Genomic DNA, 21,806 nt, shown 5'->3' on the forward strand with positions numbered 1-21,806 from the left:
GGTGAGAGTTACTCTGGTGCATGTACCATTAGTGTGTATTTCCATTGAATAATAGGCATGCAGAAACTACTTGAAGGACAGGGTCCTTAGTCAGCAAATTGTAAGTGTTCTAAATAATCAATCCTTGTTGAGATTTCTGTAAGACAAAAAATATAAAATATTTTGTATGATTTTTCAGTTCTGGATTATTTTGTTTGCTCTCTAGCTCATTACTTCAATATTAATGGAACAAATGAATAGAGACAGACTTAAGATTTAAGTACAGGACCAGAAAAAGGGGAGACAAAATTACTGGGTGAAATTCTGGAGATTTGCCTTGAGTTTAATGGGGTCATCCTTGCCTCTATCTAGGTATTTACATGGCCCTCTTCATTACTACCACAATATCTATATGCTTGCTTAGTTTGACTTTGTGCAAGTTTTGTGACCTCTCCATGCCTCTGTTTCCTCATTTGTAAAATGGGGACACAACATAAAATTACTGCAGGACCAAATTCTGCACTGCTGTTTTTCCTGGGAGCTTTACCTGAGTAAAGACTGCAGGGCTTGGCCCAGAAATTGACTCAGATTTGAGTAGTTGGGAATCTACGAATCAGGGCCATTCTAGGAGTCTTGAAAGGGAATGTTATCTCAGAGAACAACTTCAAACCCCAGGAGAGTAATTTAAGATTTGAACTCAACTACCGTAGATATGCAATTCATGGTCATGCTGGGTTTTTTACAACTACATTTGTCAGGGTTATAGCTGGAAATTCTAGTACTTACCGAAAACATTCCTTCCCAGGCTTGAATAGGGCAGTAGGGATTAGATCCTTGGAGATGGTGAAGTCTCTATCTTTCATATGGTACGATACACAAAATCATTCCACAGTAGACATGACGGATCTTATCACAAAATTTTCAAAAGATAGTTTGCTTGGGATGGTCAGGTAGACAATCTTTTCTATCTAATTATCTGCAAATGAAAGGAAGGAAACCCTGAAACAGATCACATGGTAAACTGGCAATGGATTCTTACTACAGGCAGTCCCCGGGTTACATACAAGATAGGGACTGTAGGTTTGTTCTTAAGTGAATTTGTATGTAAGTCGGAACTGGTACATATTGTACCCCAGGTGTCCCCGATTCAGCCGCTGCTTAAACTGACCAGCGGCTGACTACAGGAAGCCTGAGGCATAGCTGCTTTGCCCCGGGCTTCCTGGAATCAGCCGCTGATCAGTTTCAGCAGCAGCTGACTTGGGGACATCTGGGGTAGAGCAGCTGGGGCGCTGCCAGGTTAGTCCCCGCAGCGCCGAGGTGCGGCGCTGCGGGGACCAACCCGGCAGCGCCCCAGCTGCTCTGTCCCAGGCATCCAGATTCAGCCGCTGTTGAATCGGACATGCCTGGGGCAGAGCAGCTGGAGTGCTGCTGGGTTGGTCTGGTAGCGCCGACCCTTGGCGCGGTGGGACCAACCCAGCAGCACCCCAGTTGCTCTTGGGGACGCCTAGGGCAGAGCAGCTGGGGTGCTGCTGGGTTGGTCCCGCAGCGCCGCTCCTCGGCACTACTGGACCAGCCCGGCAGCACCCCAGCTGCTCTGCCCCAGGTGTCCCCAAGTCAGCCGCTGCTGAAACTGATCAGCGGCTGATTCCAGGAAGCCCGGGGCAGAGCAGCTCTGCCTCGGGCTTCCTGTAGTCAGCCGCTGGTCAGTTTCAGCAGCAGCTGACTTGGGGATGCCTGGGGCAGAGCAGCTGGGGTGATGCCTGGGGCAGAGCAGCACCTCGGCGCTGTGGGACCAACCCGGCAGCCCCCCAGCTGCTCTACCCAGCGGCGAGAAAAGCCTGGTCTGCTGGAGGGTGCCTCCCCCCCCCAGTAGTCCAGGCTTTTCTCACCACGGAGGATGGGGACGGCGGGACCGCAGCGCGTCTCGGCGGTCCCACCACCTGTGTCTTCCGCAGCTTTGCTCCGTGTCTCCCTGGTCTGCTGGGTGGCGCCCCCCCCCCCAGCAGACCAGGGAGACATGGAGCGGCTTTTATTGCCGCGGAGGATGCGGGCAGCGGGACTGCAGCGACGCGTCTCGGCGGTCTGCTGGGGGAGGGGGGCGCAGCTAGTTTGGGGTTCCCTCACCCCGTTCTTAAGTAGGGATCCGATGTAAGTCGGATCCACATAACCCGGGGACTGCCTGTATATCCCTGTTACTGTCATCTTGTATCCTACATTGTGTAACACCAGGTAGAGTTTAGAGTGACACTTTTCTGCAATGTTTCACACATCATGGTTTAACTTACTTTTCAGTCTAGTTGTCTTTTCATGATCAGATACTGCAGCCTGACAATATAAGTGCAGGAAGACCTTATAATCCAAAATTTATGCCAACAGTGTTATTGGTATACTGTAATGATTCAAATTGTCTCAGGAGCTGTCTTGTTGGTGATCAATATGAAACGATGTGTCATTTCTTGAGAGAGAACTCATCTGGGAAAGGCAGATTACTCCTCAGAAAAAGGCCAGTTGTATGATGCTATAAAACCCTATACATATATGGTCTCACCTGATCCTACCAGCCCTGTATCTCTGTGAAAATGTGTGGTGTGCATTTTTGAAATTGAGTGAAGTATTGACAGCTTCAGCTTGTCACTTCTTCCAGATATGGTAATACATGCAATTTATGCATGGGAACAGCAGCTTTTCTTTCTTAAGTGACTTCAGTGCAAGTGAAAGGTGTCAGGTTGACCACTGGAGACTGTACTTCTTTATAAATGGAAGTCCTTTATTTCTTTTGAATTTACTCATTGGCAGCAGCAGTGTAAGATTCCTTACATTGACATCTCCCCATCTAACAAATATGCCTTAATCCTGATTTGGAGAGACCATTTGGAGGGGTTGGTGGATAGTTTAATTCCCATTTCTGAGTATCCTGAACCTATTATTAATAATAATTAATAATAATAGGTATCAGTGACATCTGGAGACACCAACCTCCTATGGCTGCTATACATACACAATAAAAGATACTACCTATCTCTGTCTGAAGAGAAAAGCCATATAAAGGATGAAAGAAAGGAAGAATTATCTTTATTTTATAGATGGGGAATTGAAAATGATTAAGACTTGTCTGAAGTCCCATGTAAAATTTATGGTAGAGTAAGGAATTGAACTTAGGTCTTTCTTCAATGTTTTAAATATGAGACTTTATTCAGTGCGTGTGATGGTGGTGGTATTTTTTTCTGGGGGTGGACACTACTCCTCTATGAACTGGATGGAAACTCATTCCAGATTGGCAGGTTTTCAGTAGCCTGATAGTAATTATTTTTTATCACTACTCACTCTAGGCTAGCCAAAAGCTTGTGGCACAGATGAATAATGCTGTCTGTATCCATTACCAATCTGTTGGATGCTTCTAAGAACTTAAGTTTTTATTAGCAGGAGTAATGAATTAGACATGAGAAAAGCTCATGGTGCTTAGGTACTGTGCAGTTTTCTGAGCGACATGCAGACCTGGAAGTGTAAACTATGAATAAGTTGGGGTTTTTTTTCCCATTAAATAACCCAGATCCTTTACCACCGTCTTTTTTTGTTGTTGTTCTATTTGTTCCTTTTACTTACTTGTCCTGTTACTGTGCATTAGTCCATCCTACTTCATGTTCCACTCTTGTTCTCCAGTTATCTTGTGATGTGCTAGCAGATTGTTGTGGGACCTTCCATCCATTGGCCCCACTGCCAGCTCCAAAGAAGTTCAGCCCAATAAAGACAGGATTTTTACAAATGCTTCAAAAAATTCATAGTGGTAATTAGAAGTTAATCCAAAGTTATCACACACAGGTGTCTAATACACCTTTCTGTAGTGCTGCACATTCAAACACACTACCATGCTTTAAAAGGTACTTCTTTGTCTGCTTCGTTGAGGGCCAAATTTTGTTGTATGACTTCACTGTGAATTGCCTTTTGAAAAAGGGACCATTTATGGATAAATATGTTTACAAGGATTTTTAGTGGCATAAGTACCACTAATTCTGTGCTTTGTGCTAATCATCTAGAGTATTGGAAAATAATCTTATTGAGAAATCTTTAGCTGGTTTGTAAAAGGTGCTGGAATGGGAAGACAGGAGCTGTTCTTTGGCTAGTAGGGTACTGAGAGGACACTTTTCTAGTTGGTTTAGAATTTTCTCTAGTATGTGGCTTCCAGCCATTTATATGTAGCTATACAGATATTTGAGAATGTGACATTGTCTCAGCTGCACACTGGATCACCACCATATTTTTCTTCATGGTGACTTTCTGTGAAATCTTGTTGCACTGCAACTACCATCCTTCCTGTCAGATGCACATGCCCTAATGTGGCTTGCTCCAAACATCAGTGTGGATTACAGTGCACACTGGTGAAAGAAATGTGTGTGGGCACTAGTGGGCATTGCCAAGCTGGTCAGATAAAATTACTACAGTAGCTGAAAAAGCTGGAAGTCACTGCCAATCACACACATGCTATTGTGGAATAGTAGTAAAATTAAAAGCACGCTGCCCAGGGAAACTTGAGCTCAGTGTTTGTGTACATATTTATTCATTACAATCTGGTGGTTAAGGCTGTTGAATTACCTAGATAAATATCCCATGTTCTTCATTCAATCTTCATTGCAAATATTAAAATACATTTTTGTAATTTTTCAAGATAGTTTTCCATAAAACTCAAAGTGAAGCTGTTAATTGTTTTCTCTGTAGTAGCTGATTATTTCTCTTGTGTGGGGAGGCAAACAACAAGCATCTGTCTGCAATGTGGTCCTCTCCTACAGATTTAATTTGCACTGCTTTGAACAACTGTGCTCAGAACCAGTGAATACTACTGCGGGCAGCTTGAGTCCTCTGCATTATGAGTCTGCTGATAGACAGCAAGAAGATCATGTAGATTTCAGCTGAGCATTCTTCAGAAGAGATACTTGTATCACTTTGAAATCTGTGCAAAAGGAATCCATTTTGAAGTACTTGGAAGAGGGGAAAGTGATCAGTAATAGCAGGGGCGGACATAGGGCAGGGCGAGCGGGGCGGCCGCCCTGGGCCCCACGCTTCAAAAAGCCCCGCGCATGCGCATGGCATCACTGCGCATGCGCCGTGACAAGGGGGGGCCCCGCGGAATTATGCTGCCCAGGGCCCCGCAAAACGGTCATCTGCCCCTGAGTAATAGTCAACATGGATTCACCAAGGGCAAGTCAGGACTGACTAATCTGATTAGCTTCTATGATAAAGTAAGTGGCTCTGTGGACATGGGGAAGTCAGTGGATGTGATATATCTTGACTTTAGCAAAGCTTTTGATATGGTCTCCCACAATATTGTTGCCAGCAAGTTAAGGAAGTATGGATTGGATAAATGGGCTATAACGTGGATAGAAAGCTGGCTAGATTGTCAGGCCCCAACTGGTAGTGATCAACTGCTTGATGTCTGGACCAAACATGGTTGTGAATCCCAGTATGAAAATATTACCAAGAAGAGTTTTCCAGCTCAGCTGTCAGATGCCTGCAAAAGCACATGCTTTCACATTAGGATATAATAGACCAAATATTAGAATGCTTTTGATGACTGGGACCCAGTATGTTATGCACATTTTCAGCAGCTTTCACACTGTCTATGAGGAAACCAGGTAGTCTTACTATTGATGGGCAGATGATTGTCTGCTCCAACTATCCTGACCAGTCTAATATCTTAAAGGAAGATCAGTGTTTCCTGATCTACAGTACTTGTACATATCATTGATGCCATAAACTGAAAGACAAAAGGCAACTGAGAAAATTCTATACTGTTACGAAGTTGTAGGCCCCTCGTAAAAGTACTGAGCGAAAAGGAAATTAGTAGTGGATGATCCCTTATTAAATACCATCTATTTTTTCTTCCACCTTGAAAGAGAATTAAACATAATATGAACTATGAAACTTTGAATACACACCTGTTCAGTAAAATCCGTGGTGAGAATTTAAAAGTTCAAAACACTGTTGGTTTTTTTAACATCAATATTTACAGTGTTTAAAGTTATTTAGAAAAGGCCCCTTTGCCAGCTAACATTCATCATAATCTTTCCCTTCCTCTTCTTTGATCCTGTGGTTACAGCTGTCTGTTTCATTCTGTCTTTCTTTCTTTCAGGAGTAGCTAAGTGATACTGGGAAGTAGTATGTAAGTGCCAACAAAGTATCAAAATTGTGCTTTGAGGCACAGGTTGATGGTCAGAAGTGATCAATTAAAACTAAAATAAAATTAAAGAAGGCAGTTCATTATTTGCAAAACAGTTGTTTCTTTTCCAGGCTCTCTATTTTCCTAGAATGCCAAGCATTGAGGTTAAATGAGGAATGAAAACTCAGAATACTAGGGATGTTAGATATTGTGTAATTGAATAGTCATGAAATCTTAGTGGTTACACAACTCTTCGATAGTCTCAAGGGGTGGGGCCGGTAGCCAGTGCACTCTGGCCCCACTCCCAGGGAGCCCTTTGCACCTCGCACTGCTGCTTCTCTATCCGGGGCAACATCGTGGGTTGGCTGGTAAAAGCTGGTCTGTGAAGGGAGTCAGGTTAAAAAACAGCTCTCCATGTGGACCAGCTGCCTGCTTCCCAATGCTGCTGCCTCTGATATAGAGGCAGCAGTGCAGGGTGGCAGCAGCCCCTGTCCATGGGGGTCTGAGCGCCCTGTGGACAGAGGCTGGTCCATAGAGTCTTGGACCCCCTGTGGACAGGGGCTGCTGCCATGTACCAGCCTCTGTCCATGGCAGGCCCTGTCTCACTGCGGACAGAGGCTGCTTCACGGAAGCCTCCCCTCTCCTACCTACCTCCTCTCCCCCATGCAGCTGCCTCTGATAAAAGGTGCTGGGATGAACCTGTCGGAGGCAGCAGGGACGGGAAAGGTGGGTCCGCAGAGCTGGCACTCATGGGGAGCCTGCTTGAAATCTGCTTATATTGGCTCCCCCTGTTCCCTCACCTTCCCTGTTGCTGCCTCTCTATCGGCAGCAGCATGGGGGGAGGGGCAGACAGATACAGTGCTTGTGGGGAGCCTGCTTAAAGCCAGCTCCTCGTGGGTACTGGCTCCTGTTCCCCACTCCCTTGTTGCCTCTGATACAGAGTCAGCAGGGGAGGAGGGGAATTCGTGTAGACCACAAAAGTAGCCGATAAGCCCAGGCTTATCAGTTAATCGTGTAGTCGACTACATGTTGACATCCCTACAGAATACAGCAGTCTGAGATGCCAGACAGCCCAAGGACATTCAAAGAGGGAGAAATTAAACATGCATACGAGAAAAGGGCATTTTTTTGAGTTTGTTAGAATAAAAACGCCAGAGAGAATACACATACAATGTTACTTGCTTGCACAGCAAAGCTGAGGCATGTTGCTAGGCAACAAAGACATGTAGGCAGTAGTGGGCCATGAAAGAGAGGAATAGTGAAACATTTTCTGAATTAATTCTTCTCATGATAAGAGCCTGGTTGACAATCCTGTGTCAGAGTTCTGCCCATCGCATTAACTAGCAAATCTTACATGATTGAGAGACTCTAGGTTGATGTTTTTGCACCAACCATTTTTCCTCTGTGTGTGGTAGGGATAGATTTCTATCAGGGCAGATGTGTCAGAATGGAAATGAACACACAGATAATCCAAGGCTCAGTGACAACCAAAATGTGGGACTCTTGACTATATGAATTTTCTCTAATTTAGGCCTGGCCATTCACGTGTTGATATCCATACATTTACCAAAAGAGAAGGATGTTAGTGGTTAGGTCACAAACCTGGAAGTCAGAAAGTCTGGTTTTTCTCCCTGGCTTTCCCAAGTGTCCCATGGGTGACATTGGGCAAGACACTGTTGCCTTAGTTTCCCCATTTATGAAATGAGGATAATTATATATGAAAAAGACAAATTCATTAAAGTTTGTAAAAACAAGGAGTGTGTCAGCTGAGGCTCTCAAAGCAAAGTAATGTTAATAAGCAATGTACTTTGAAATGGAGTCTCTCTGTGTAGAGAAATACCTACCTCTGTCTACTCTCAGCATAGGCTAGGTCTACACTTTAGCTTTTTCCTTTTTTGGAAGAGGCTTTTCCAAAATTTAGCCCATCTACATTGGGCCAAATTTCAGAAAATCCCCCTCTTTTAGAAGATCCCTTCTTCCTCATGGAATGAGGCAGAGTTTTTCCAGGATACCTCCATTATCCTGAAAAACTCCGCAGTGTAGACATACCCATACTGAGTAAGCATCACTACAAACACCTTTCCGGTCTCTGGTGTTATATTTCACACCTGATCACTGTCATTTCAATAAAATTCAGACCTGAAACCAAGCTATTTTCCAGGATTACAAGCCAGTCTTTGAAACAGAGCAGTCAAGTGAAAGAGAGAAGTCTTTTTTCCCCCTTAACTAAAAAATGCAAAGGAGAAAAGTGTTAACAGTAGCTCACTGGATTAGTGTTTGAATTATCTTCTGGTTTAGTGCAGGAATCTTTTACTGTCTTGACTGTTGGAAGCCTGGTCTCAGCTGTGAACTGAAAATCTTAGGATTTTTGTCTTTCTAGATGTTCTTTCTATAGCAAAGTGAAACACTCTCTCAGTGGGGAAAGAATAATGTCTCAATCATGTTCTGAGTTATGCAGGTATAAATTCAAGAATAAGTCTACTGAAGCCATGTGTTCCATTTCAAAGCAACATAGTTCAAAAGCGCACTATTTAACAAGGTCCACATGCACACTTATTAGCCTGCTGCAAGCGAGTGCAGGCCACGTTCATTCTCCAGCATGCCCCAAAAGAAGTGCTCATTTAGACAAGCTATAATAAGAGGAATGCCAACCATAGAAGGAGACTGCTATAGTATAAATATCTTGATCCAGTAAATGGAGTAAGAAAAGGTATGGTTTGTACCACCTAAATTCAATTATGATCACAGCTTACATGGTGTCAGAGAGCAAGATATATTTATTTTGTATGTATGTGTGAGTGTATTACTTTGAATGTGTCTGTGTAGGGTGGGGAACCTTTTTTGGGTTGAGGTTGCTGACCCACAGAGAAAAATCAGTTGCGGGGGAGACAGCATGGGCCGGACTACCAGCACAGGCTCCCTAGTGCAGGCAAGGGGGAGGAACCTTGAGCCGCAGGGGCCAAATCCAGGCTAGCCAGGGACTGCATCTGGCTCACGGACCCAAAGTTCCCCTAGTGTACGGCATAATTGACAAAATAACTAATCAGATTATGGTATTAATATCAACCTGTTTGCAGCATAATTGTCATTGCGTGCTAAGCAAAGAGAACAACAATCTGATTTAAAATGCTTTCAAGGGGAGTAGAAAGAAAGAAAATATTTGTATTAAACTTTCTCTGTATAGGGTAAACTAGCCCAGGAAAATTGTATTTGTTCTTTTTAATATGTTCTTTAGAATGATTGCCTCTTTTTCTTCCCCATAAGTGAGAAGTGAACGTGCTTGTTGCTCAGAAGTTCATTGTAATTGGCCCTGATGTTTCCTGACTGCAGCAAATGAAACTGTCAGTTTTGTGAGTTTGAGCACAGAGCTCGGTGACAACTAATGACACGGAATGTAAGGGCTGCCTCAGGACTTTTGCCGCTTGATGAGCACAGTCAAAGATATGACAGAAGGTCTTATCCTGAATTGCTGAAGGCTGACCCAAGGCCTGACACAGGGACATCCATCTTAGTATCTATACATGAGTCATACCCAGCACAACAGATTAGTAAAATACAGCTAAACTACACTCTATCATAGAAAATAAATGAAATGCAAATTAAATAGAATGTGGTGTTGATAGCTCTGGGGTTTGTTTTTCTCCTTCTGTGTACTACTGCATCTGTGTTTAACCATTTAAATATTGACACTTTCCAGACTGCCAGCCAAATTGACATGCAGGAAGATGTGCATATATATTTTCAAATTCCAAGGGACTAATCTATTCATGCCCTAATCCCAAGAGTTGTTAAGAATCTATTGGTCTGTCCCCTTGTCTGCACCAAACCTGGAATGAAGGACAACAGAATCTTTTCTAATGAATTAGCTCAAATTTACTTATCACTTATTTTGCACTGTTGCATGAGCTGTAGTATCACAAAATAACACTAAAACAAAGATAACACATACTCAGGGACAGCATGGTAGTGTAGGCATCAGGTTTTGTTTAATCTACTTACTGAAACTTCCTATAACCAGAGTCTTGAGTCCTAGTAGGATTGTCTCTATCCTTCATACTTCATGGTAGGTAAACTGACTCCATGCAGTTTAATGTGTGTACATATCGTTCAGAGAAGACTTAAATTTCACATTAAGCCTAACCTACATAAGCATTAAGGATCTTGTATATTTTAAAACCTAGTTTCCTGGAGAATTGCCACCAGATAAGTCTCATACTCATGGACTAGATGACCACAAGGTACCACTATGATCATCTAATCCAACCTCCTGCACATTACAGGTTACAGAAACTCACCCACCATCCCTGTAATACACCCCTAACCTCTGGCTGAGTTACTCAAGTCCTTAAATCAAGATTTAAATACTTAAAGTTACAGAGAATCCACCATTTGTACTACTTTAAACTTGCGTGTGATCCATGCCTTATGCTACCAATCTGACCCAAGGAAAACTGATTAAACAGGGGCTAGGCTGGAGCGGGCCCCCTGCCCGCAGTGAGCTCCATGGGGCTGGAGCAGCCCCACTCAGTTAACTTTAACCAGTAAACCATTCACGTCCCTAGTCTAAAATTTATTTATAGTATTCCCAATAGTATAAAACATTGTCAGTAGTATTTACAATGTGTTGTGTGCATTAATTATTTATTTTACTAAGGAAGTGTATGGTACTCTGTGTTTTAAGTTGACACCTGTTTATTGGTATTTACATATAGTAGCTAAGATTTAACTCTGTGTAAAAAGACAGAATTCTGACCTTTGCTTCAGCAAAGAATTAAACTAAGATGCAGAAAGCAGGGGAATGTAGTGGTTATACAGACTATGCCTGAACAGCCCTGTCTCCAATTTGTCCACATAGTTCCTGAAGTGTGATGTCCAGATCTGAATACAGTATGCTAAGTGATGCCTGACCAAGGTTGAGTAGTGTGTGTCAGTTACCTCCTATGTCTTACATCTGATACTCTTGTTAATACGCCCCAGAATTAACCAATCTTTTTGAACAACTGTATCACATCATGACTCATATTTCATTTGTGATCCAATGAGCTGGGGTGGGCAATAAAAAAAAAACCTAGCAGCTTGCCAGGGTTAGTGCTTGGTGGGCTGCCACCTCTATGTTTACCTGCACCTCCGCAGGTATCGGATGATTGCAGCTCCGATTGTCCGCTGATTGCTGTTCATGGCCAACAAGAGCTGCAGTCATCTGATACCTGCAGAAGCACAAGTAAACTCAATTGGGGGCCACCCAGATTAACCCGATGGACTGGATCTGGCCTGGGGGCTGGAATTTGCCCACCTCAGTGCTGAGCCCCAGATCCTTTGTTGACTACCTGGTAGCCAATTATTCCCTATTTTGTAGCTGTGCCTTTAATATATTTCCTTAAGTGTAATGCATTGCACTTGTCTTTATTAAATTCTACCATGTTCATCAATTTGTCAGGGTCATTGTGAATTCTAGTTCTGTCCTTCAAAATATTTTCAATCCATCCCAACGTGGTGAAATATGCAAATGTTTTCAGCAGAGTCTCCATTATAGTCATTAATGAAAATATTGCATAGTACCTGATGCAAGACGGACTCCTGCATAAGCCCACAAGATGCCTCCTAATTTGACAGTGAAATGATAACTACTACTCATAAGCCAAAGGAAGAAATTAGGTTGGCTTGACATGATTTATTCTTGAAAAATCCATGTTAGTTATTGCTTATCACTACCATCCTCTAGGTGTTTACAAAGCTAGCTCCTTAAGTACCCTATGCTGAATTTAATCAGGTCCTGACAACTTGAATACATCAACCTTATTTGAATATTCTTAAACATGTTCTTTCCCTATACTAAGGGTAAAGTTTTCCCTCTAGTTATTTTTTTCCAAAGATGGGCATAATAAATTTTGTTGTATACCAAGGCATGTGTGAGTGTGCACCACCAGCAGAAACACATTCTGCGGGTGCTCTGCTAATCAGGTAGGTGACATTTGTATCACTCCTGGGTGGGTGTCCCTGCACTCAGTTTACAGAGAACACTGCAGGGGTGGGCAAACTTTTTGGCCCAAGGGTCACATCAGGTTTGGAAATTGTATGGAGGGCCAGGTACATAAGGCTGGTGGAGGCTGTGCCTTCCTTAAAACACAGGTGTGGCCCAGCCCCCGCCTCTTATCCAACCCCTCTGCTCCCCATCCAGAGGTTACAGCCATTGAGATTGGCAGCGAGGTGACTGCACTGCCTTGGTACTCAGGGAGCTGCAGCTGTGGAGGAAGAGGGGCATAGAGGGAGAAGCTAGAGGCTAGCTGCCCATGTTCGCCATGCTACCCAGGATTTGGGCTGGCTCCTCCTGGCAAGGCAGTCCCAATTCACCTCTCCAGTGAAAATTCAGGAGCTGGACTGAAGGATCTGACAAGCCAGATGTAGCCCATGGGCCATAGTTTGCATCCCTATCCTATAGTCTGTTCCTTCCCTTTTATTGCTATTGTGTTAAGCATATCATTACAATTTACCTTTTTAGTGAAGACTGAAGCAAAATATACATTAAACATCTCAGCCTTTTTGGTGTCATCAGTTAGTAGCCCACTAAGTAATGGACTTATATTTTCCTTCATCATTCTTACATGATGTGAGCTTCTACTACTACATCCCTCTAGGGATAAAAAAAATGCATCTGATCTGCGATCTGGAGAAATTGTGAATATTCACATCTGCGGGTGTGGATATCCATGGATTTTGCAGGGCTTTACTGGGACTGGCTGGGATTAAGTTTGAGTCATATACTCCTCCCTCCACACTTACTGGAGTCAGGCTGGGTCATGGGGAGCGACATGGGCAGTTGATGGGAGTTGGCGTGGAGTGTCACCCTCCACCTGACCTCAGTGAACAGGAAGCCTGGGCGCAGTGACATAGCTAAGGGATCCTCTCACTCTCCACCCTGGTGCTGCAGGCAGGTGGAGGTTCTGCCGCAGCTCCCCACAGCTGTCTGGGCTCCCCAGCTGGACTCCTCAGTGGCCTGGCTAGGAAGGAACTCGTGAGGGAAGAAGGGAATGGGGAGGGATCCCAGGTGTTTGGCTGGGGCATCTTGCTGAAATGCAGTGCAGGGATTTAGTAGAGTTTCACTGTTTGCCCCCATTTTCATTGGCAGCATCACTGTCATGAAGGAAAACTAGCTTTTCAAAGGACACCACTGGATTGAGCATTCTTCTGTTAGACCCGCTCCCTGTGATGGTTAAGCAAAAATTTCCAACAAAGCCGAGAGTGTAATTGTAGCCTCTTAAAACAGAGGGCTAACTAAGTCTGCACATTGTTACCACCTCTGCAGATTTAGGCATCTTGAAGCAATCTGGCCATGCATTGGTATTTCTGCATGTTTGCCACCCAGTTTGCTTGAGGATCATAACAGGACATAGTGCAGCTAGTATTATCAAGTGCTTTTTCAGTTTATTTTCCCTCTACTGGTAGATTCCAGAAGCATCTTTATTTCTACCACTTTCGCGCTCTTGACACACCTGCCATTTTTCTTTTTCTCCACCCCAAAATATCACTGGTTAGGGCATTCACTTGCCATGTGAGAAACCTGAGTACAATCACTGTTCCAAATTAGGCAGAAAAAAAGGTTTGAATCTAGGTCTCCCACATCCCATGTGAATGTCTACATCACTGTCCTATTGCATACATACCGGGGACACCGCCACTCATGCCCATCCAAGCCTACAAAATTGCTCTTCACAGGCTGTGCCAGATCAAATCCTGGAGCGATGCTCAAAGTTTGCCAATGCAATTCAGACCTGCTGGGGAGATAAGCTGGTGGTCATCTAGTGGTCATCTAGTATGAGTTCCCTAAGACTTTGGAATGACTTAAGGCTGTGAGCAGCTCACTAGCTATGGGGCAGTGTCAATCCCTGTGTAGTTTTGCTTATGCCCACCAGTAGAAACATAGATGCCTTGAGGACTATAGGGCTATGTCTACACTATCGGGTTTTTGCGCAAAAACCCACAGAGCATCCACACCTCAAGCGCGTTTTTGCACAAGAAAATTTACAGTAAAACATCAGAACAAAGGGCTTTTTGTGGTGTAGATATACCTCTTTCTACAAGGAAAGACTCCTTTTTGCGCAAGAGTTCTTATGCAAAAAGGTGTGTGGATGCTCAACAGGAGGCTCTTTTTGCACAAGAAACCATCAGAAAAAGCACAGATGCTCTGATGGCCATTCTGTGAGTGGCAATCAAAACTTTCTTGCTCAGGAGTGTCCATGCAGTGTGGACGCTCTTTTGCACAAAAGCACATCCCTTTTGCAATGCGCTTTTGAGGTGTGGATGTGCTTTTGCGCAAGGAGTTTTTGTGGAAGAGCTTTTCCGCAAAAAGCTTCTTGCGCAAAAACCCTGCAGTGTAGACAAAGCCTAGGTTTCTATGGGGTTAGGCAGCAACTGAGCAGTAGTTTTGAGAATGTCAAAGGTAGATTTAGGTGTATAAAGATGCAATTAGGCATCTAGGTACCTATGTGGATATAGCCTCAGGAAATACTGCTTTGGAAAAAAAATAGTACTATCTTGCACCTTTAACTAACCAGACTTTCCTCCTCCTCCCACATCAAGTACTTCTATGTTTTATAGCCTGTCCAAATAGTTTATCTGTTGATTCTAACTGCATGTCTTGTGCACTCCTTGCCTGATATTTTGTCATCATTTTCTAATAATGAACACTTTGTTGGATTTGCTTGACCTGTAGCTGATTAATAAATGATACTGTGCATTTCTGTGTTCCTTTTATCAGAGGATCCCAAATCACTTTACAAATGGTACATAACTGACATTACTCACACTGTTGAACTAGAAGAGCTCTAAAGCTATTAACCCCAACTCACTTTTAAACTTAGTGTATTTTTTAATCAAACGAATAATTCAAAAGAGTTCATCTCAAGCAGCTGTCACACAATTGTTGTCACTGGCTATGCACTGAGATAGCATATATCAATAACACAGCACAGTCTGCCACCAAGGTAAAAATATGGATGTTATTAGAAAGTCCCGAACTTGTGTCATCAGCAAAATCTCTGGCCATTTGATTGTAACTGTCATATATGTACTTTAAAAAAAAAAATACATGATCAACAGTTTCTAGAAACAAGATGTCTAAAGGTTGTTCATCATATCTGTTGTGATATTGCTTAAGGCCAGCCAAAAAACTGGCCCCCAATGTGCTAGACACTAGATCGGTAGAGGGTTCCTGTTCTGAAGAGCTTACAATCTAAATAGGTTGCTGGTTCTAGCCACAGACTTTGTGATGGGCTGGGGTGGGAAATTTGTATTGGGTCGGGGGCCACTGACCTACAGAAAAATCTGTCGGGGGCCACACACAAGAAGCAAGTAAGAAGCCCCTGGCTGCAAATGAGAAAAACACTCCACACATTCCTCTTGCACACCAGAGCTTAGGGGGGCCCAGGCTAGTAGATTGTGTTCTCCAGCCCTGCAATTGGGTGGCTGGGGCATCAGCATGGATTCCCCAATGCTGAGCTTTGGGGGCTAGATAGGGTTGCCAGATGGTTTCAACAAAAATACTGGACACACTTGACATTACATCACAATCTACATTACATCTTATTTAGAAAATACTGAACATTTATATTTTCTCATTTATATTTTCTCAATTTGTTTCCCGAACACAAAGCTCAAATACTGGACTGTTCAGTTGAAAACTGGACACCTAGCAGCCCTAGGGCTAGATCCAAGCAAGCTAGAAGCAACATCTGGCCCCAGGGCCTGAGGTTCCCCACCCGTGGGCTAAACTCAAAGCCTCAGATTGAACCCTTTCTATTTTGTGAAGATTCAGGGTTACATTCCCAGATCTGATGTCATCAGTTGCATTTCTGGTCAAAGGCCCTTATCACAGAGGGGCATATTTCTAGTTCTGTTTGAGGTAGCATAACCTCACGAGAAAAATTTCTCACAATACTTTTAGAGGGAGTAGCTGATCTGAATATTTGAGCTGAGCTTTTAGTTTAGTAACTGAACAGATTTCACACATAGTGTGCTAAGAACATCATAGGGAAGAATGAGATTGTCAGAAGAAACAGATGCAAAGAGTACATACCGTTTTTGCTTTGTGCATAACTCCTATTGAGGTCAGAGGACCAAGCATTATATGAACTAGCATTTCCTAAATTGCTAGCCAAGTGAACACTTAAGAGTTAGTGGGAATAATTAAGGTTATTTACATAGATACAAAAATTCCAGAGTATTGAAGGAGGTATCATTACTTTACTAGACACTAAATAAGATAAGAATTCTGGATGCAAGCGCCATAAATAAAGTTATCAGTTATTATAAATACACCAAAAAATCCCCTCAAACACTAAAAAAAAACCAACCAAACCCTGCTTTGATAACTGACAAACGAGGATCTCTTTAAAAAGAGCTCAGAACACATTGACACTATGTAGCTCTTTCCCAGAGCTAGGTTGGTATACTGTAAGAATGTTTACCTCAGGAGCTTGATGTTGCAGAAAACCAAACTTTTTTATGCAAAACATAAAAAGTGTGTGTCTGTGGTGGTGTAGTAAGAGCGGTGTCTCATTGTAACTGAGAAAAGCCACACACACAAAAGTTCAACCTAAGTCTACCTTTGTTCCCTTCACTGCAGAACCAAGGGGAAATATGAAATAGCTGAAAAAGTACAGGTTGCACCTCCCAAAACTGGAATTCTATGATCTGGCAACATCCAGGGTCCAGCAGGACCAGGGATGTTCCTTGATCAGAGAATTGCAGTAGCCTAGTAGCAGGAGGGGCCACGCTGAAGCAGTGGGATGGGCAAGGGGTGGGGCTGGCAGCAGCCTGCATTAGTAGGGCTGGAGCTGCCAGCAGCCCCCAGCAGCTCCCAACAGCCTGCGGCACTGGGACCGGGTTGGGGCAGCCCCTGGCTGTGCAGGAATGGGCCAGTGATGGCTTGTGGCAGCACGGGGCCAGAGCCCTGGGCAGCCTATGGAAATGGGGACAGAGCCTACAGCTGCCGCAGAGCAGGAGCCTACGCTCTCAGCAACTCACAACAGCAGGACCAGAAATATGGCTGGCAGCAGCCCCAGCAACACATGGCAGCACAGGGCTGTAGCCCCAGACAGCCTTCTGAAGTGGGGCCAGAGCCCACAGGCTGCCACATGGCTGGGACCGGAGCCTGAGCACTCGCAGGGCTGGATTACCCAATAGGCAGACTAAGCACGTGCTTAGGGCACCAGCAAAGCAGGGGCACCCAAAAAAAAAAAAAGATTTTACGGTATAGTATTGTTTATATTTTGAATTACATATGGGGGGGGCACCATAATCTTTTCAGTGCTTAGGGCCTCGAAAGGTCTTAATCCGGCCTTGATCGGCAGCCACAGGCAGCCTGACAGGGCCAGAGCCAGCCCCGGCAGTCAACGGTAATGTGGGCTGCTGGAGTCCAGCAGGCAGTCCAGCTGGGACTAGAGTTAATCCTCCCGACCCCTTCACCTCAGCTGGCAGAGTCAGCAGCTGGGGGCTGTGGCAAGGGAACCTTCTCTAGTCTGGAAAATTCCCTGGTTCAGGACTGGTCAGGTTCCAAGGGTGCTGGGTAAGAGATATCCAACCTGTACTAGTGCTGGAGAAAACAAGTTGAGAAATTCTCTGCTCTTCCGAATGGCTTCAAGAAAGTGTAATGAAAGATAGAACAGAATAAGAGTCATGAATACATTAAACAGAACACACTTGCGTGTTTTGAAAAGCAAGAACAGAACAGCCCTGTAAGGAGATGGATTTTTCCTCTATCAGCATGAATAATTTGGTGGCAGTGTGTTATCTTTAGTCCAATAAAACAGAAAGCAGTTGTTGACCCATCAATAATACAAATGACTGTGAAGGAGTAAGCAACCATCATGGGACTACGTTAAAAAAAAAAAAAATCACAGAATAAGACCACTGACCTCCATAGCAGTGCAGCTTTTTGAAGACCTGGAAGCCTACTGCATCAACCCATTGTGTCAAGTGGGCTGGCAGGAGGCAGGCCAGGATATTTTTCATGTACAGTAGCCACAGGCATACATAGGAATGACCCTTATCTTTTAGAATTCTGGTTATAACATGGGAGTTAAGTTCCACATAGCTGCTACAGGGTACATCTACACAGCAACATTATTTCAAAATAACTTAGTCCGTGTCTACACAGCAGGCAGTTATTTCAGAATAATGTTGAAACACTGTCAAGCTGGAGGACTTCTTACTCTTGTAACTTTCCAATTCCTGTAACCCTCATTGTAGGAAGAGTAAGGGAAGTCAGAGGAAGAGTGTTCTGCTTCAAAATAAGTGCTATGTAGATGCTTCGAAATAAGCAATTTCGAAATAAGCTACACAATTGACATAGCTCAGTTTGCATAGCTTATTTCAAGTTAAGCCCTGTTGTGTAGACGCACCGACACTGTGCCTCCCACACCTCTCCACCAGCCAGAATGACAGCTTAGCCAACATTGATGTTATTCTATTATTGGCTAAATGTCCAGTCAGGTATGTGTGCAAACAGTATGGGAAAGCTGAGGAGAAGAAGTCGCGACTGAGAGATAGTAGCCCATGACTGAGATTTCCTTCTAAGGAAACCTGCCCTTTTGATTGTCCTCATCTCCTGTGGCCACTCTCTTGTCCTCTTGGGGCTCAGCTCCCACACAGCAGCTAGGGGCAGTGGAGAAACATCAGTATGTGGCTATAATCCAAGCAATCCTCCTCTGTGCATTGAGGTCCCTTCTGTGATGTATAGGAGAAGGGGAGCAGAGGGCTTCTAGTAACCTTCCCTTAAATAGCAAGCTATTATCTAGATTGCAGTGAAATTGCATGTGTATGGCAAATGAGAAGAGGAAGGGAATATATTTAAAACTCTGAAGGCTATCTGATTCATTCTTCCGCACAGAGACCAAACCCATGCACAAAGAATTCTTTTTTTTTAAATCAAAGGTTCCTCTGCAGCTGTGGAAGTGAACGTGAGACGGTTTCTACATGTGCACATGTGATTTTGGTTGGAATTGCACAGCAAGATCCTCTTAATTGTCTTTTTAAATTTATTTTTAATTTAGTAATCTCCTGGGGGCAAACCCTTCTTTGTGATGTAAAAATAATTACTCTTACAAAGCAGCCTACTTGCTGAAGGAGAGCCAGCAGTGGCAAGAGTGCAGCTTTCATACACTAGGGGATCTTTTGCTTATAGGCTTCAGAGCATGTGCACGGGGAACAGATGCAGTTAGAAGAAACAGATGGAAAAAAGTACATAACATAATAGCACATACTTGCAAAACTGTAGGTAAATCATTTATGCAAATAGTGGGGAAAATATAGGCCCTAAACTCATTCTTTTTAAAGGGACTCTCTTCTATAGTAATAGTACTCTAGTCAAACAGAACAAATACTGACGGTTTTACACACACCCCACAAGATTGTGCAAGAGTAGGCATTGTTCTGTGTTCTCAGATAATTACATCTCTACCAGCATCACTGCATGTCCAATGGATCCTTTAAATACATTGCTCTTAAATTTTACTTTGCATCTTATGATCTTCTGATTATGAATATTATTTGCACCTAAGGCCCCTAGTTATGTACAGTGGTAAGTGCTGTACAAATGCAGAACAAAAAAATTAGATGGCCCTCCACACAATATCATAAATCTAAATATTTGTACAATGAAATTATAGATTTCCATTGTAAGAGAATAAAGTACATTTTTTCTTTTTCTTTTTTCTGTTTTGCTTCTTTTTCTTTGATTATAGTGAATAAAGAAAACATGAAACACCACACCCTCCACCTGCAAATAGTTTCTATTTCTGCTTCTGTTTTACCAGAAAATGTAACATTGTTTTACCTTTCCTATCTCTGTGGTAAGTCCAGAAAAGTGGATTGGGAGCTGTAAGAGGCTTCATTCTGAAAAGAAGTAGAGTTGTTGATTTTTAATATACATTTTCTCCCCCCCCCCCCCCCCCCGCCCATTTGTAAAATGTTTGAATTAAATAGCTTACTAAAAAAATACAACACAAGATTTTAAACACATATAAAAATCATTTCTTGATTAGGACTCAGTGGTACCTATCACAGGATACCTTTGTTGTGATCCAGTGTACTTCACTGCCTGGCCAGTTCATTTGGGCTCATGGTCACAAACACATATGTGGTTGTTATCCTAGTCATCATATGTGCATTTGTTCCTTCTTTGAAAAGTAGGACAGCGTACTTACACAAAGAGGAGGTTTTCTTCACTCCTCAGCCTGGTCTTATCCCCCTTGAGTTTTCCTTCTGAGCTCCCCTTTGCTTCCTGTTGTATCCACTTATATCCTCCCAATTACATCATTAGCCCAGTGATTACCACCCAGACAGAAAATGTTTAATTAATTCACAGATGAGCTTGCAGCCTTCTTCATGCAGTGGCTGCATCAGTGACCAGGATGCTATTAGTGCTTTGTGACACACCTTTTCCCCCACCCTATGACACCTAAGGTTTTTTCTAGCTTCCCAAAAAGGGTGTCTGCTGTCCATTCTGTATCCTCTTTATGGAATTTAGATTCTGCTGGAGGTCCCTGAGCCCTTTGGGGATGGCCCTCATACCACTAGTGAGGGTCGCCTGCCATCTTCCCACAAAAGGTGCACTTAAAGGTGGAGAATTCCCCCATGAGAGATCTCATTATACTAATCACATGCTACACATGTTTCCTGCAGTCTACTTGGCTCCAAGCCTAAATCTATGCACATGAATAGATTATAATTCATTGGGAGGGTCTCTCTTGAGTCACTATTTTGGGATCTTTCTGTTCCCCACCATTTATCTTGCCCTTGTTCAGAGCTAGTGGTGTAGGATTGCCCACCAAGGCTTCCTTGTCAGGCCCCCACCTCTCTCTCTCTCTCTCTCTCTCTCTCTCTCTCTCTCTCCCTTTCTCTTTCTCTTTTTGGCTTTTTCTTCATACTGTACCTTGCGCAGGCTTGCTCCTCCTGGGAGTAAGCCCAGTCTCTGCCCTACTCTTCTAAGTGTCCCTGAACTAGCACTCCCTGCTTTGCCAGCCTCTACTCATGTTTCCTTCTTCCCACAAAGTCCTCCATTATGTTGCATTTTCTGAGCTTGTTACACTATGTATAGCATTATCACACACTGGGTCTGGAAATTCCCTGGTGTAACCACTACTTGGGATCCCTTTCCCCCATTGTCTACTCTTTTTACATAAGGAGAATGAAGTCCAGTCTGTTCCTAACATTACAGAGTAAGACAATGACTTTTTTTATCCCTACTTACAGCCATCTAAGGCAGGGATAGGCAAAAGATGTCTAGCGGGCTGAATCCAGTCCACCGAGCCACTGGATCCAGCCCATGGCCTCCTCACCAGCACCCTTACTACAGAACAGCTTCAGCGCTTTAAAGAGCTAGCTGCTAATTTCTCTGGACTCTCAAGAGGGAGGTTTTGTGCACTGTCCCCACTCCTAGCAAAATCCCTCAGCTCCCATGGCCAGGGAGAAATTTTGCTGGAAGCAGGGACAGTGACCAAAGCCTCCTCCCTCCCTCACTTCCTCCTCCCTGGGTATGTCTAGACTGCATCCCTCTGTCACATGGTCTCATGGTCACAAACATACACACATGGTTGCTACCCTGCTCATTGTGTGTATATTTCTTTCTTTCTTGCAAAATAGAACAGTGTACTGCTGGACTACAGCAAGAAAATGTTTC

The 21,806-nt window shown here is 43.6% G+C and overlaps 1 protein-coding gene and 1 long non-coding RNA gene across 3 annotated transcripts in view; one reads left to right on the forward strand and one right to left on the reverse strand.

Annotated features, from left to right (window-relative positions):
* The window catches only part of SLC35F1 (solute carrier family 35 member F1), a 363,009-nt gene that overhangs the window by 264,505 nt on the left and 76,698 nt on the right, over positions 1–21,806 (forward strand). The gene's annotated exons all lie outside the window — the stretch shown is intronic.
* On the reverse strand, positions 12–20,386 carry LOC142827622 (uncharacterized). Its single transcript, XR_012902317.1, has 4 exons — positions 20,332–20,386; positions 19,962–20,020; positions 766–955; positions 12–136 (listed from the first exon to the last, which is right to left on the reverse strand). It is a non-coding gene; the product is annotated as an uncharacterized LOC142827622 (long non-coding RNA).

The sequence above is a fragment of the Pelodiscus sinensis genome, chromosome 3 (assembly GCF_049634645.1).
Source record: "Pelodiscus sinensis isolate JC-2024 chromosome 3, ASM4963464v1, whole genome shotgun sequence".
Lineage (NCBI taxonomy): Eukaryota > Metazoa > Chordata > Testudines > Trionychidae > Pelodiscus > Pelodiscus sinensis.